The following is a 13,785-nucleotide window of genomic DNA, read 5'->3' on the forward strand; positions in this document are numbered from 1 at the left end:
CTTCCCCACCAACCCAGCAGATCCAGATTACAAGGGAAAGAGGAAGTCCCCACATACAGAGGGGAGTGCCTCTTACACCCGGACACCCTCCCCTAGGTGCAGTCAGACTGAGGCCTCCACCCGCAAGTCCCCCTGGAGCCGGAAGAGCAAGATCCCACCACCACCACGCAGCTCAAGGCAAAGTCTCCGTCCTCCATCCCCCAGGCCACCACTCCAGAGGTTCCCCCGTCACACCCTGCCCTGGGTTCCCCCACCCACAGATACACCATCCCCAAAATGCTGAGGCCCTCCCCCCTACCACTTGTTCCTCCACACCCGGTCAGACAGTTAGTGCCACTGATGTGGGGACCGTGTCCCTCCTCTGTCCTGCCGACCTCACCTGCATCCCATTCCGCTCACATGGATTTAGGCACTGCAGTGGAGTCCACGACCACCCCGTCTGACTTGGACACTGCAGTGTGGACCCAATCTACTCCATCTGACCTGCCCACTGAAGTTGTGCCGGCACCCACCCCATCTGACTTGTGCCCCACAGTTGTTACTGCACCCACCACTTCAGTCAGCTCCACTGCAGTTGGAAGTGACTCTCCTGCATCCACCACCCCTTCACTGCCTCCTTCCGCTGCACCCTGATCCTGTCCCTGCGGTGCCTGGCCTGCCCCCATGTATGCCCCTCCGAGGGGATGTACCCAGTCCTTAGCAGTGCAGGCAAGCAACGTGTGACAGTTGTCACTCAAGTTCACTCCTTGTAATTTGATGATGGACTGGCCATTGGCCTTTTGTTTGAACGGACGTTTCAATTTTCATCTGCTGAATAAAGCTTTTTCCTTTCTCCTTGTGAACTTGATTTAGCTGTACATTAGGTTGATGATGTTTAGCATGCCCTTGTACCTGTAATGCTTGGTTTCCAATGTTGAATACTGAGGTGTTGATGTGAGGTACTCCATGTGGTCCATGAGATATGTATCCTATTCTGGTGGGTATCCATGTCATCCTTTGCAGCTAACTGGGTGTGTCATGATTAACAATTTTATAACATCTCTGTGAAAATTTCATTTGCATGGTCACATCTGTGGCTTGCACCCATACACATATGATGTGCTTCCCATTGTCCAATGTGTCTATTTCCCTGACTTTGGGCGCATCTCCACTGGACCTACAGGTGTGGGCATCATTGGTATAGGAGCAACTGGGTCCTCCGTGCAACTTGCTGTACATATGTGTTGAGTATGTGCAGATGACTTAGGGGAGACTCACGTACCCAGGCTGTTGTGACCAGTTGGTGTTCATTGCAGCTTGTGTCACATGTGTCTGTTGTGCTCCCTCTCATCTCACAATTAGGCCTGGGCAAAAATTTCGTTCCGTTCGCGGAAATTGCGATAATTTGACATTTTTGCGTTCCGCGGAGAGCGCGAAAATGTCAAAAATTCCGGTTTCCGCAGCTTGGCGATAATTTGTTTCTTGCTCGCGCTGTAAAATGATACATTCTCGCGCGCGCGCGATCGCCTTACCTGAATCCCTGCGTTCGCCGACAAGTTTTCTTGATCTGGTCGCGTTCTCCATGAGATGTTGTATTGTTTTTAGCCATTTGCGCTGTCTCGTGACAGTTCGCGCCCGCAGTGACGTCATGCGTCGCGCGATCACGTCTTTCTTCTCGCGATCATGCACCGCGAGAACAACTCAAAACAAGATGGCCGCGCCCGCAAGCAACCACATGGGTAAGTTGGCGACCCGCAACCATGCAGAAAATCTCGCGAACATGCCGGAAAAAAACTTCCGCATCTTCGCGATATTTCTGCTTGTTTGCGATAATTTTAAACATTCTCGCGATAATTTGCGAAGGTTAATTCCGCAAATTCCGCCCACCCCTACTCACAATGCCTGATTGCCCACTAAGGGTGTCCCAATGATGGTTTACTTTTGTATGGCACTCTGTCCACATCTGTGTCACTGTGGTTCAGCCCTCCTCATCTGTTGTGTATTTGCCTGGGGATACTGAGACACACACACACAGTGTGAGGTTGCCTGTTTGTGTGGCAGGGGTGCATCTGCATCAGTGGATTGTTATTGCTGTTGTGGGCCATTGTCTGGATGCTGTTTCTGTGATTTTCCCTGAAGTCCCTGTGAGTCATATCACATCATTGTGCACATTCATCCTGGTTGTTAAGTGCCATTGCTGACATAGAATGGGAGTTTGTGAGCTGACACCTACAGACTACACAGGTTGTTTTGATTGGTATGTCTATTTTCAAGATGTGTGTATGCTTTGTGATGGTCACTTCTGCTCTTATGTCGTTGTACACTGTATGCATTGTCAGCCCCCGTGTGTGGTGCTTGTCTGCACATGGCCACGAGTATGTTTTGTTTTCACAGCACTGTTAGTCTCACCACATCTCTGTGGGTATGGGACACAACCACTAGTTTGCCCCAGAAGTGTTTAATGTGTTGGGAGCAGGGATCATACATGCTGTTTGTTATTTGCAGCTTTGACCATGATGACACTTACCTTTTGGTCACTGTGATGAGGGGGTGTTTAGACCCCATCACCACAATGCTCATCATCTGCTGCAGTTTCGACCCCACACTTAACTTTTGTTCTACACAGTGAGGGGGTGTTAGTTTTACTTTGACACAGTGCTATTGTGATGCTTGCCTTTTGAAGACCACAATCATTTGTTGGTCACACATGTGCTGTTAGTTACATTGTATGTTCGAAGTCATAATCACTGTTGTGGTCATTTGTCACAGACTACACACTGTTGTCATGATGTTAGGGGGGGTGTATTTTGCTGACATACATAATAATGGAATGTGATGGATGTGTGGCGCATCACCCATCCTAAGGGTGGGGGTGGCAGTAGTGCTGGGCAACAGGTCCCCTATGAGTGGGGTGGCAGGGGTGATGGGCAACATAAGCCCTATGAGTGGGGGTGGCAGGGGTGATGGGCAACAGGTCTCCTATGAGTGGGGTGGCAGGGGTGATGGGCAACATAAGCCCTATGAGTGGGGGGGCATGGGTGATGGGCAACAGGTCCCCTATGAGTAGGGGTGGCAGGGGTGATGGGCAACATAAGCCCTATGAGTGGGGGTGGCAGGGGTGATGGGCACCATAAGCCCTAGGGGTGGGGGTGGCAGTAGTGATGGGCAACAGGTCCCCTAGGGGTGGGGGTGGCAGTAGTGCTGGCCAACAGGTCCTCTATGAGTGGGGGTGGCAGGGGTGATGGGCAACATAAGCCCTATGAGTGGGGGTGGCACGGGTGATGGGCAACAGGTCCCCTATGAGTGGGGGTGGCAGGGGTGATGGGCAACATAAGCCCTATGAGTGGGGGTGGCAGGGGTGATGGCCAACATAAGTCCTATGAGTGGGGGTGGCAGGGGTGATGGGCAACATAAGCCCTGGGGATGGGTGTGGCAGTAGTGCTGGGCAACAGGTCCCCTATGAGTGGGGGTGGCAGGGGTGATGGGTGACATAAGCCCTAGGGGTGGGGGTGGCAGTAGTGATGGGCAACAGGTCCCCTGGGGTGGGGGTGTCAGTAGTGCTGGGCAACAGGTCCCCTATGAGTAGGGTGGCAGGGGTGATGGGCAACATAAGCCCTATGAGTGGGGGTGGCAGGGGTTATGGGCAACAGGTCCCCTATGGGTGGGGGTGGCAGTAGTGATGGTCAACATGAGCCCTATGGGTGGGGGTGGTAGTGGTGCTGGCCATGCAACCCCTATGGTGGCCTGTTGTTAGTGGCCAGGATATGGATCCCCTGGGTGTGTGTGCCATTTTGCAGGTATGTGTCGTTTGTGTGGTAGGTGTCTGACTTACCATCTGCACCATCGGCGTCGGTTCCTGATCCAGTCATAGATGTAGAGTACTGGTATGACCTGCGCGATGAGATTCATGATGTGTTTGTGTCGTACACGCTGCTTGTTGCTCCGTCTCGTACCCGTTGCAAGCTGATCCGTCTCGTAGCCATGGATTGAGTTGTGGTGCGAATCGTAGCTGATATGCTTGTTTTCCGGATGCGGTGATGTGCCGTACGTGGCGGCTCGTCCGGCACGTAGGAAGTACGCATCGTACTTGTCAGGGCGGAAACTGCTATGGATACTGCTTACGGGAGACTCGGTTCGGCGTTCAGGGTTACGGCTTGGACGGAGAATGAAGCTTGAATCACAGCCTACGTGCCAGTCTTGTTTTTGGCAGTTATGCGCATCGTACTTCATCTACAGGACGGACCGGCTATGGGTATGTGTCGGTCGCACGGTAAGGCTATGGACAGCTCTCGAAGAGCTGTCCGACCCGGATCGGAATCAACCCCTAAATGTTACCCCTCCTCTATTCAGCACTTTCCCTACTTTTGCACTCACTGGAGTGGGAATAATAATTTTTACCCCTCCACCATCCAACACTTTCCCTACTGTGGCACTGACTGGAGTGGGAAATTTAAGTTTAACGATTTTTAAATAGTTTAATGTTTTAATTTATACTAGAATTTTTTTTAATAGATTTTATGTTATTGGTATATGTATGTATATATATTTATTAGTTACATTTTTATATAATTTTAAAATTATAAAAGAAATTAAAATGAATAATTTCTTAATTGTTTTAAAGTAAATATATATTAATTATTATATACGTGTTTATTTTATTTTTTAAATTACGTTTATTTGTTATATTTGTTAACATTTATATTGAATCTAATAAAAAAATGAAATCAATGTTATTACTTAATATATTTAATTGTTATTATTTTATTTTATATGTATATAAAAAACAATATTTTGTACAACTATATTTATGACATTGATATTATTTCCCGTTATTGTTGTATTTACGTTTATAAATATTTAGATTTTTTTGACATCGATATTTAAAACTCATAATATGGTGATGTTTTAGATGTCGATATTCTGTCAGTGAATCTGCAGACGAAATGGAATGGCTATGATGCCTGATCGATGAGGCACGCTCCGCTCGCATCCATGCAGAGGTGGACAGGGTGGGCCATCTGCTGTAGGCCTGGACGGTAAATTCCGTTCCACTCGCGGAAGTTGCGGAATTTGGGTAATTTCACGTTCCGTGGAGAACGCGGAATTGCCCAAAATTCTTTGTTCCGGAGCTTCGTGGAATTTTTTGCTTGTTTGTATTCTCAAAATGCGTGTTAGAGAGATATTTCTCCCTGAGCATGCAAACAGCGTTCGCAAAAAGGAAAAAAGCATCGCGAACAAGCAATTCTGCGTGTTCGTGGAATTTCTGCATGCTCACGGAGATTTTTTACCGTTTCGCAGAGATTTGCGTAGCACGGCTACTCATATTCCACCCACCCCTAATCTGCTGCCGCGACTAATTAGACAGGAGCAAATGCAACATCCGATCCTATCATTATGCTCTATGTCATGACGTTCACAGACCACCCAACAGGAAATACACCTAGAATTTGCACAACATTATACTAAAATATACAAGTCTGTTATTAACGTAGATCCTGAGGCACTAAAGGCCTTCCTGTCCCCACTCTCCATGCCAGTGGTGACAATGACACAGAGGGCTGAGGTCGACAAACAATACCATTTCTTGAGGTCCAGGCAGCCATAAAGGCACTAGCCTTAGGTTAGGCATTTGGGCCGGATGGGCTCCCAGCCGAATACTACACAACATATGCGTCAGTCCTGGCCCCACACTTACAGACGTTATGCGGTAACTCACTGGAGTCGTCTATTCTCCCGGCATCACTTCAATAGTCCTTTCTCGTGTCCCTTCCTAAACCTGAAAGGAATACTGAATTGCTGGACTCTTTTCTCCTAGTAGCACTGTTAAAAACAGATTACAAGATTCTGGCCAAAATACTAGCAGATCGACTGGCTCCATATGCCTTAGTTGGTCAAAGCATCCCAAAACGGTTTTGTACCAGCTTACTTGACCTTGAAAAAGCATTTGACATGCTGGAGTGGGTGTTCCCGTTTGCCACCCTATTCAGCTATGGGATGGGCACCCAATTCCTGTGCCTTACCAAACTGTTATACACCCTATCCACCTTCAGGGTCAAGACAGGCCGTTATTATATCAGAGTCGATTGTCATCAGATGTGGCAACAGGCAGGGGTGTCTGCTGTCCCCACTGCTGTTCTCCGTAGCCATAGAGCAGCTGGCTCAAGCCCTTTGTAGTGGTGGGGAAGAATGGGGAATCCCCCTAGATGATGGCACACACGCGGTATCTCTGTATGCCCATGATCTGTTGATATACCTCTGAGACATAAGAGAGCTGGGAGATGCCATAGCGAAGACACTATCTGACTTTTCTTCCCTATCAGGTCTATGAATAAATTGGGCAAAATCATGCCTATACCCATTTGCTGCGACAACCTCTGATCCAGCACTAGTGGTCAATGGCACCTGATTGTAATGGCTGCCAACTGTATTTTGATGCCTGGATTTACCACCAACCAGAAGATCTACTAGAAGGGAACCTCATGCGTGCAATTAACGCAATCAAATCGCAGGTGGTCTTCTGGCGTACTCACCCATCACAGTCATGGGGAGTATCGTACTCCTCAAAATAGTGGTCCTCCCACGACTATTATATTACCTCAGTAACCTGCCACTCTACATCAAGGCCCTACTCTTTCACTCATTTGAACGTAATATTTGAGACTTTATATGGCATGGTTCACCATACAGTGTTGCATTAACCAAGCAATACTCACCAACGGATCAGGGAAGGCTCACTGTACCCAATAAGGAACATTACTACCTGGCAGCACAACTGCAGTGGCTAGCCCAGTGGATTGGCAGACTGCACTTAGCGGACACTTCTACACAGCAGCTGGTGCACACACATTCATCAATTATATGCTTATTCCAACCCGGAAGGAAGGGAAAAACACCCACCCAGCTGATGTTAGCAGTGGCCTACAGATGTTTCCACTGCAGCCTGCGTCTCACACACAGCTCAATCCCATATGTGCCTTCCCTACCTATACAAGGTACACCAAGAGAGCAAAGTGCCTTCACTATATCAGAACTCTCTGCCTTGGGGGAAGCAGGGATTCCAGCACTGGGAGACATATATTGCGATGGACCATTAGTGCCCTTCGATACCCTTGCTCAGGAGAATTACCTGACACGAGGCCAATTTCCACTACACACCTCTCTGACCTTGGTGCTGTGAGCACTATGGGGAGACATAGCACAAGAGCCCACAACACACCTCACCATCCAATATATGCATGTGATGGGCACAGGGAGACACCTCACAAAGTGGTTCACTGATTCACTGAGATCACATACAGTGCACCCACTAACATCACTTAGACCGTGCTGAGACACTGACCACCGTCGGCCAAGTATAGAGCGAAAGTAGTTGACTATACTTAAGGGACCCATGTGCATCCCTAGAAATGTAAGTTTTCTTCTGATACAATACTTTATAATGCATAGGGCATATCTGACACTAGCCAAAATAAACAAATACTTTAAACACACTGATGCTCACTGCCCCAGGTGTAGGCGGGTGGATGAGGACCTACTGCATATGCTATGGACTTGTACTGCTCTCGCCTCTTATTCGGAGGTTGTCACCACTCACCTGTCGCAGTGCACAGGCCGATTTGTGGGATGTACTTTAGAAGTAAGCCTTCTAGGCCTATACCACAGATCCAAAAAACATAAGCTGACATCCAGATTCATAGACCTGGGGTTGATCGTAGCTCAGCATTTAATTACCAGATTCTAGAAGAGTCCAGAACCTGCACCTAAGAAAGCTTAGAGGCCCATGGAAGCGGAAAACAACCGCCCGACGGCCCCGTGGGAAAACCGGCGGCCAAATTAGCATTAACCGCCCAAAAAATCCAACCACGGCGGTACGAGGCCCAGAATAACCGCCCGTAGAAGGTGGAGATGGCCAAAATCCGTCCGCGGCGGCTGTAATCGCGGCGGAAAAACAACAACCCGCCGCAAGTATAGCGAAGACACCGTCCCGGAAATTAGTATATCCCCGAGGGTCCCACGGTACGTACCGCCGTCTCCGACCGCCGCAGTCGCACAATGGAATGAATGGGAGAGCCAGCGGAAGAGCTGAGGCACAGCCACCGCGGCGGACGAACCGTCAAAAATATGGCGGACAAAGCCAAAATCCCACAAGAAGGCCAAAAAGTGCACACAGAAAACTGGACATGCCTCCCAAATACACAAAACACACCCCAATGACACAACCACATGGCAAAATGAAAAATACAAATCCCAGGACAACACACCTGTCAGCAACACCCCAATTGGACACACCCACATAGCTGTGTATAAAACCAGCCCCTTCACTGACCACAATCCCTTGCAAAACTCCAGGCGAGAAGGGACACATACCCCAGCTGACAGGAGAGGCAAAGGACACAACATCACCAGCCACACCACACACAGCACCACCACCGCCTACAAACCAGCACAACTAACCCCCGGCACAACACACACCATACACAGCACAGCCACAACCACCACTCACACTCCTGCACCCACAATCACTTTGCACACCACACACCATGGCCACACAGAAAATGCCCAAATTCACTGAGAGTGAGTTGAAGGTCATGGTAGATGAGATAGTCAGAGTGGAACCGCAGCATTTTGGTACCCTGGTCCAACAGACACCATCAGCCACAAGGACACAAATGTGGGCTAGGATAGTCCAAAGGGTCAATGCAGTAGGGACCACCCCAAGATCTAAAAAGGAGATCATGAAGCGGTGGCATGATCTGAAGAGGGTGGTCAAGGAGAGGAGGAGCAAGAACCGTGAGCTGGCTCAGAGGACTGGCGGTGGCCCTCCCATTCCACAAAAAACATTCACACAATGGGAGGAGAAGTTGCTTGCCATACTGCATCCAGAGAGTCTCACAGGAGTAGCCGGGAGAGTGGAGGCTGGTAATTACAAACAAATGACTACCGCCACTCTGCTATGTACTGCCTTGCACAACTACAAAGCTACACCACCTAGGACACACTTCATCCATCTGCACCACACACTCACAAAAACATGGCTCACAGATGCAACATTCACCCACTACTATTCACACCAAACATAGCTAACAACATAACCATGGGGACATGTGTTTAGGCAGACAGCACTACAACAACCACAAGGCCCCCTGGCCCACACCTGAGCAGGATGGATCCCTCCCCCACCCCACCCAGGAGCAGTTGGAAGCCATTGCAGTACACCAAACAAACTTACAGGTAGGTAGCCATTTTCACAATGAGGGTGTCTGGGGGTGGGGGGCCTGCACTACTACTCCCACCATGCCCCCTGTCCCACACCTGAGCAGGATGGATCCCTCCCCCCCACCCAGGAGCAGTTGGAAGCCTTTGCAGTACACCAAACAAAATTACAGGTAGGTAGCCATCTCCACAATGAGGGTGTTTGTGTCAGGGAGGGCTGCACTACTACTCCCACCATGCCCCCTGTCCCTCACCTGAGCAGGATGGATCCCTCCCCCACCCCACCCAGGAGCAGTTGGAAGCCATTGCAGTACACCAAACAAACTTACAGGTAGGTAGCCATCTTCCCTGGGAAGGTGTTTGTGTCTGGGAGGGCTTCACTACTACTCCCACCATGCCCCCTGTCCCACACCTGAGCAGGATGGATCCCTCCCCCACCCCACCCAGGAGCAGTTGGAAGCCATTGCAGTACACCAAACACACTTACAGGTAGGTAGCCATCTTCACAATGAGGGTGTTTGTGTCTGGGAGGGCTAAACTACTACTCCCACCATGCCCCCTGTCCCACACCTGAGCAGGATGGATCCCTCACCCACCCCACCAGGAGCAGTTGGAAGCCATTGCAGTACACCAAACAAACTTACAGGTAGGTAGCCATCTTCCCTGGGAAGGTGTTTGTGTCTGGGAGGGCTTCACTACTACTCCCACCATGCCCCCTGTCCCACACCTGAGCAGGATGGATCCTTCCCCCACCCCACCCAGGATCAGTTGGAAGCCATTGCAGTACACCAAACAAACTTACAGGTAGGTAGCCATCTTCACAATGAGGGTGTTTGTGTCTGGGAGGGCTAAACTACTACTCCCACCATGCCCCCTGTCCCACACCTGAGCAGGATGGATCCCTCACCCACCCCACCAGGAGCAGTTGGAAGCCATTGCAGTACACCAAACAAACTTACAGGTAGGTAGCCATCTTCCCTGGGAGGGTGTTTGTGTCTGGGAGGGCTAAACTACTACTCCCACCATGCCCCCTGTCCCACACCTGAGCAGGATGGATCTCTCCCCCACCTGAACCAGTAGCAGTTGGAAGCCATTTCAGTACACCAAACAAACTTACAGGTAGGTAGTCATCTTCACAATGAGGGTGTTTGTGTCTGGGAGGGCTAAACTACTACTCCCACCATGCCCCCTGTCCCACACCTGAGCAGGATGGATCCCTCCCCCACCACACCCAGGAGCAGTTGTAAGCCATTGCAGTACACCAAACAAACTTACAGGTAGGTAGCCATCTTCCCTGGGAGGGTGTTTGTGTCTGGGAGGGCTAAACTACTACTCCCACCATGCCCCCTGTCCCACACCTGAGCAGGATGGATCCCTCCCCCACCCCACCCAGTAGCAGCTGGAAGCCATTGCAGAACACCAAACAAACCTACAGGTAGGGAGCCATCTTCACAATGAGGGTGTTTGTGACAGGGAGGGCTGCACTACTACTCCCACCATGCCCCCTATCCCACACCTGAGCAGGATGAATCCCTCCCCCACCCCACCCAGGAGCCGTTGGAAGCCATTGCAGTACACCAAACAAACTTACAGGTAGGTAGCCAGTACGTGCACCCACCGATTTTTCCCAAATTAAATGGTGCCATATGACAACACCAGCCCTCACATTGCACAAAAAGCCATACCTACCCCATTGCCCAGCACAGTGTGCACACAGGTAAGCCAAGGAAACTGTCACAACCACCAAAGTGTGACACACCAATGCACAAGAAGAAGAAAGCCTGGGCACATTCATGCACAGCAACTAGTTACATGTGCATCACCATGGGGCAAGTGCAACAAGGACCTTTCTCAAAATATGAAAGCATGTGTGGTGGCACAAATCAAGATATGCACATGACAGGACAAAGGGATGCAGGAGATGACAATGGCCAGTCCATGGCAAGATGTGACGTCTGCTAGGTCAGACAACTAAACCATGAGTCCACAATTAAACACATGTTGTGCCAGGCCCTAGATGGCAACAAGTCCCAGTAAACCTCAATTGGACACGGTTCGCATGGTATGCCCTGACACCTCGCACCATGGACAAGTAATGCTTGTACCACTGTATCATGTCAGGGAGCACAGTACTGCACACAGTCAACAATGTGATGATATGTCAATTGTGCAGTGTACAAAAAGTGAATGACACACAGCTAACCCAAAGCTTGCCGGGTGCACTGCAATGACCATTTCCCATCTGACCCACAGTTGACCAAGAACTCACTGCTGAGAACAACACCAGCAACCTGCAGAGCCAGTCTCCACCCCCGGTACAAGGACTCTAAGAAGTTGACTCCCAGGATTCCGTGGATGATGAGCTTGAGGCCGGCCCATCTGGTGTGCCAGGGAGCAACAGGTCCCAGGACCCCAGCGTCCCCCCCACCAAATCTGCGGCAACAACAATTCCACAACAGACCCCTGCAGTCATGGCCTGTGCGGCCGCCACCACCACCACCACCACCAGTGTTGCCTGCAACACTCTCCCTGTCCCAGAGGATGCCCCGCACACACCACCCATGGAGGAGGGCAGGGAGAGAATCCGGGTGCCCACAGTGGTGAGGCAACAGGTCCGTGGAAGCAGGGCAGGTGGGAGGGGCAGGGTCACCCAGGGACACCAGGAGGCTGGGGCCCACTCCCTGGAACACATCACCAGAGTCCTGGGTGCATATGAACAGGCCCAGGGACGAACGGGCAGGTTGGACGATCTGTTGCACGAGCTCATCCTGCTGATGAGGTCCATCGACAAACGCATGGGACAAATCGTGGACCTCTTGTGCCAGCAGGGACAGGCATGCGCCCCAGACAACACCTCTTCCTCCCTCTGGTGGGCTGCACAATGACAGTTCACCATCCTCCCCTGTGCCCACAGAGAGGGGTGAGTCCTCAGACCCCACTGGCCCTGCAGCAGGGCCCCCCCTGCAAAACGACGAAGGGCCCGTCCCAAGAAGACCCTGGGAGTATCTGGAGGCCAAGCACCTGCCAGATGCAAGTCACGGAGCCAGCCATGATGGCAACCCTCTCCACCACTGCATTAACTCTTTGGACTGTCCTTCCCCACACTGCCTTGTGAATGGCTTCTGCCTGTTGGACTGGGTCACAACAGCAATGTGGTGACTAGTCGACCATCGCATCTACCACGGCTGTCAACTCACTCCCCCCAATGGAAATGTACACCCCCTTGCATCTCACCATAGTAAATAAAGTATCCTCCCACACATGTTGTTGTGTCAGCTCCGTCTTTATTGCAGGGTGTACAGTCTTCAACATGATCACAATGTACCAGGACCATGGGCTGTATGTAGTCAAGGAGAAGTCGAAGGCACCTAGGGAAACACAAGGTGTGGGTGTGGCATCACAGACATCACACAAGCCCTAACACCAGGATAACCCAACATGCACATGTCACAATGGCCCCCAAGTGTCAACATACACGTCCCGTTGATGATGCCTAATGACATGTCCTAGAAACATTTCCAACCACCACTGAGTCTACAACTGGCTGATGCTACAATTCTCACATGCCCCTTCACGACAACAGCAATCTCATCAGACAATGGGTATGTTGCATTTTGCCACCCACCGTCAAGTGAAGTAGCGGGTGATGAGCTTTTCACGCAGGTCAACACCTTCCTCCTCTCCACTGTCCTCATCACTGGACACGGCTTGGTTTTTAGGCTGGGGCCTTGGGTCCTCACCATCATCCAGGAGCAGGGGAATCTCCCTGCGAATGGCTAGGTTGTGGAGCATGCAGCATGCAACAACAATCTGACACACTTTCCCGGGCGAGTATGCCAGTGCACCTCTGGTCTTTTCCAGGCACCGGAAATGTGACTTGAGCAGGCCAAAAGTGCGCTCCACCACACGACGTGTCCTCCCAAGGGTCTCATTGTAGCGGACTTCAGCCGGGGCCCTGGGATTCCGCAGTAGGCTCAGCAACCAGGGACGGTTGGGATATACAGAGTCACCTATGTATGACAAACACAAATAGACATTGCAAGGTCGCAGAGTCTCAGGGGAGCAGGTCACACACACAGCACGGCACACGACTAGGCATACTCACCCACAATCCATGTACGCTCTGGAAGAAGATTAGCCATCAGCTGGTGCACTATGCTGTTCCTCAGGATGTAGGAGTTGTGGGCCGAGCCTGGGAATTTGGCACACACCTGCAATATGGTCATATCTGCCAGGCACACCACCTGCACATTGATGGAGTGGTAATGCTTGCGATTGCGGTAAATGTGCTCACTTGCCTGTGGTGGCACAAGAGTGACATGGGTGCAATCAATGGCCCCAACAACATTGGGGATGTGTCCAAGGGGATAGAAGTCTCCCTTCACAGCTGGCAATTCAGAACCCCTGGGGAAATGGATGCATCTGTCCTTGTAGAGCATCATGGCGGACAGTACATCACGCAGCACCATGCTGAACATCAGTTGTGACATCCCACCAGCGCTGGCCACAGTCTCCTGGAACGATCCTGTGGCAAAAAAATGCAGGGCTGCCATCACCTTATAAGTAGGGGTGAAAGCTGTTGGATATGTCCTG

This window comes from Triturus cristatus, chromosome 5_1, assembly GCF_964204655.1.
Source record: "Triturus cristatus chromosome 5_1, aTriCri1.1, whole genome shotgun sequence".
NCBI classification, from domain to species: domain Eukaryota; kingdom Metazoa; phylum Chordata; class Amphibia; order Caudata; family Salamandridae; genus Triturus; species Triturus cristatus.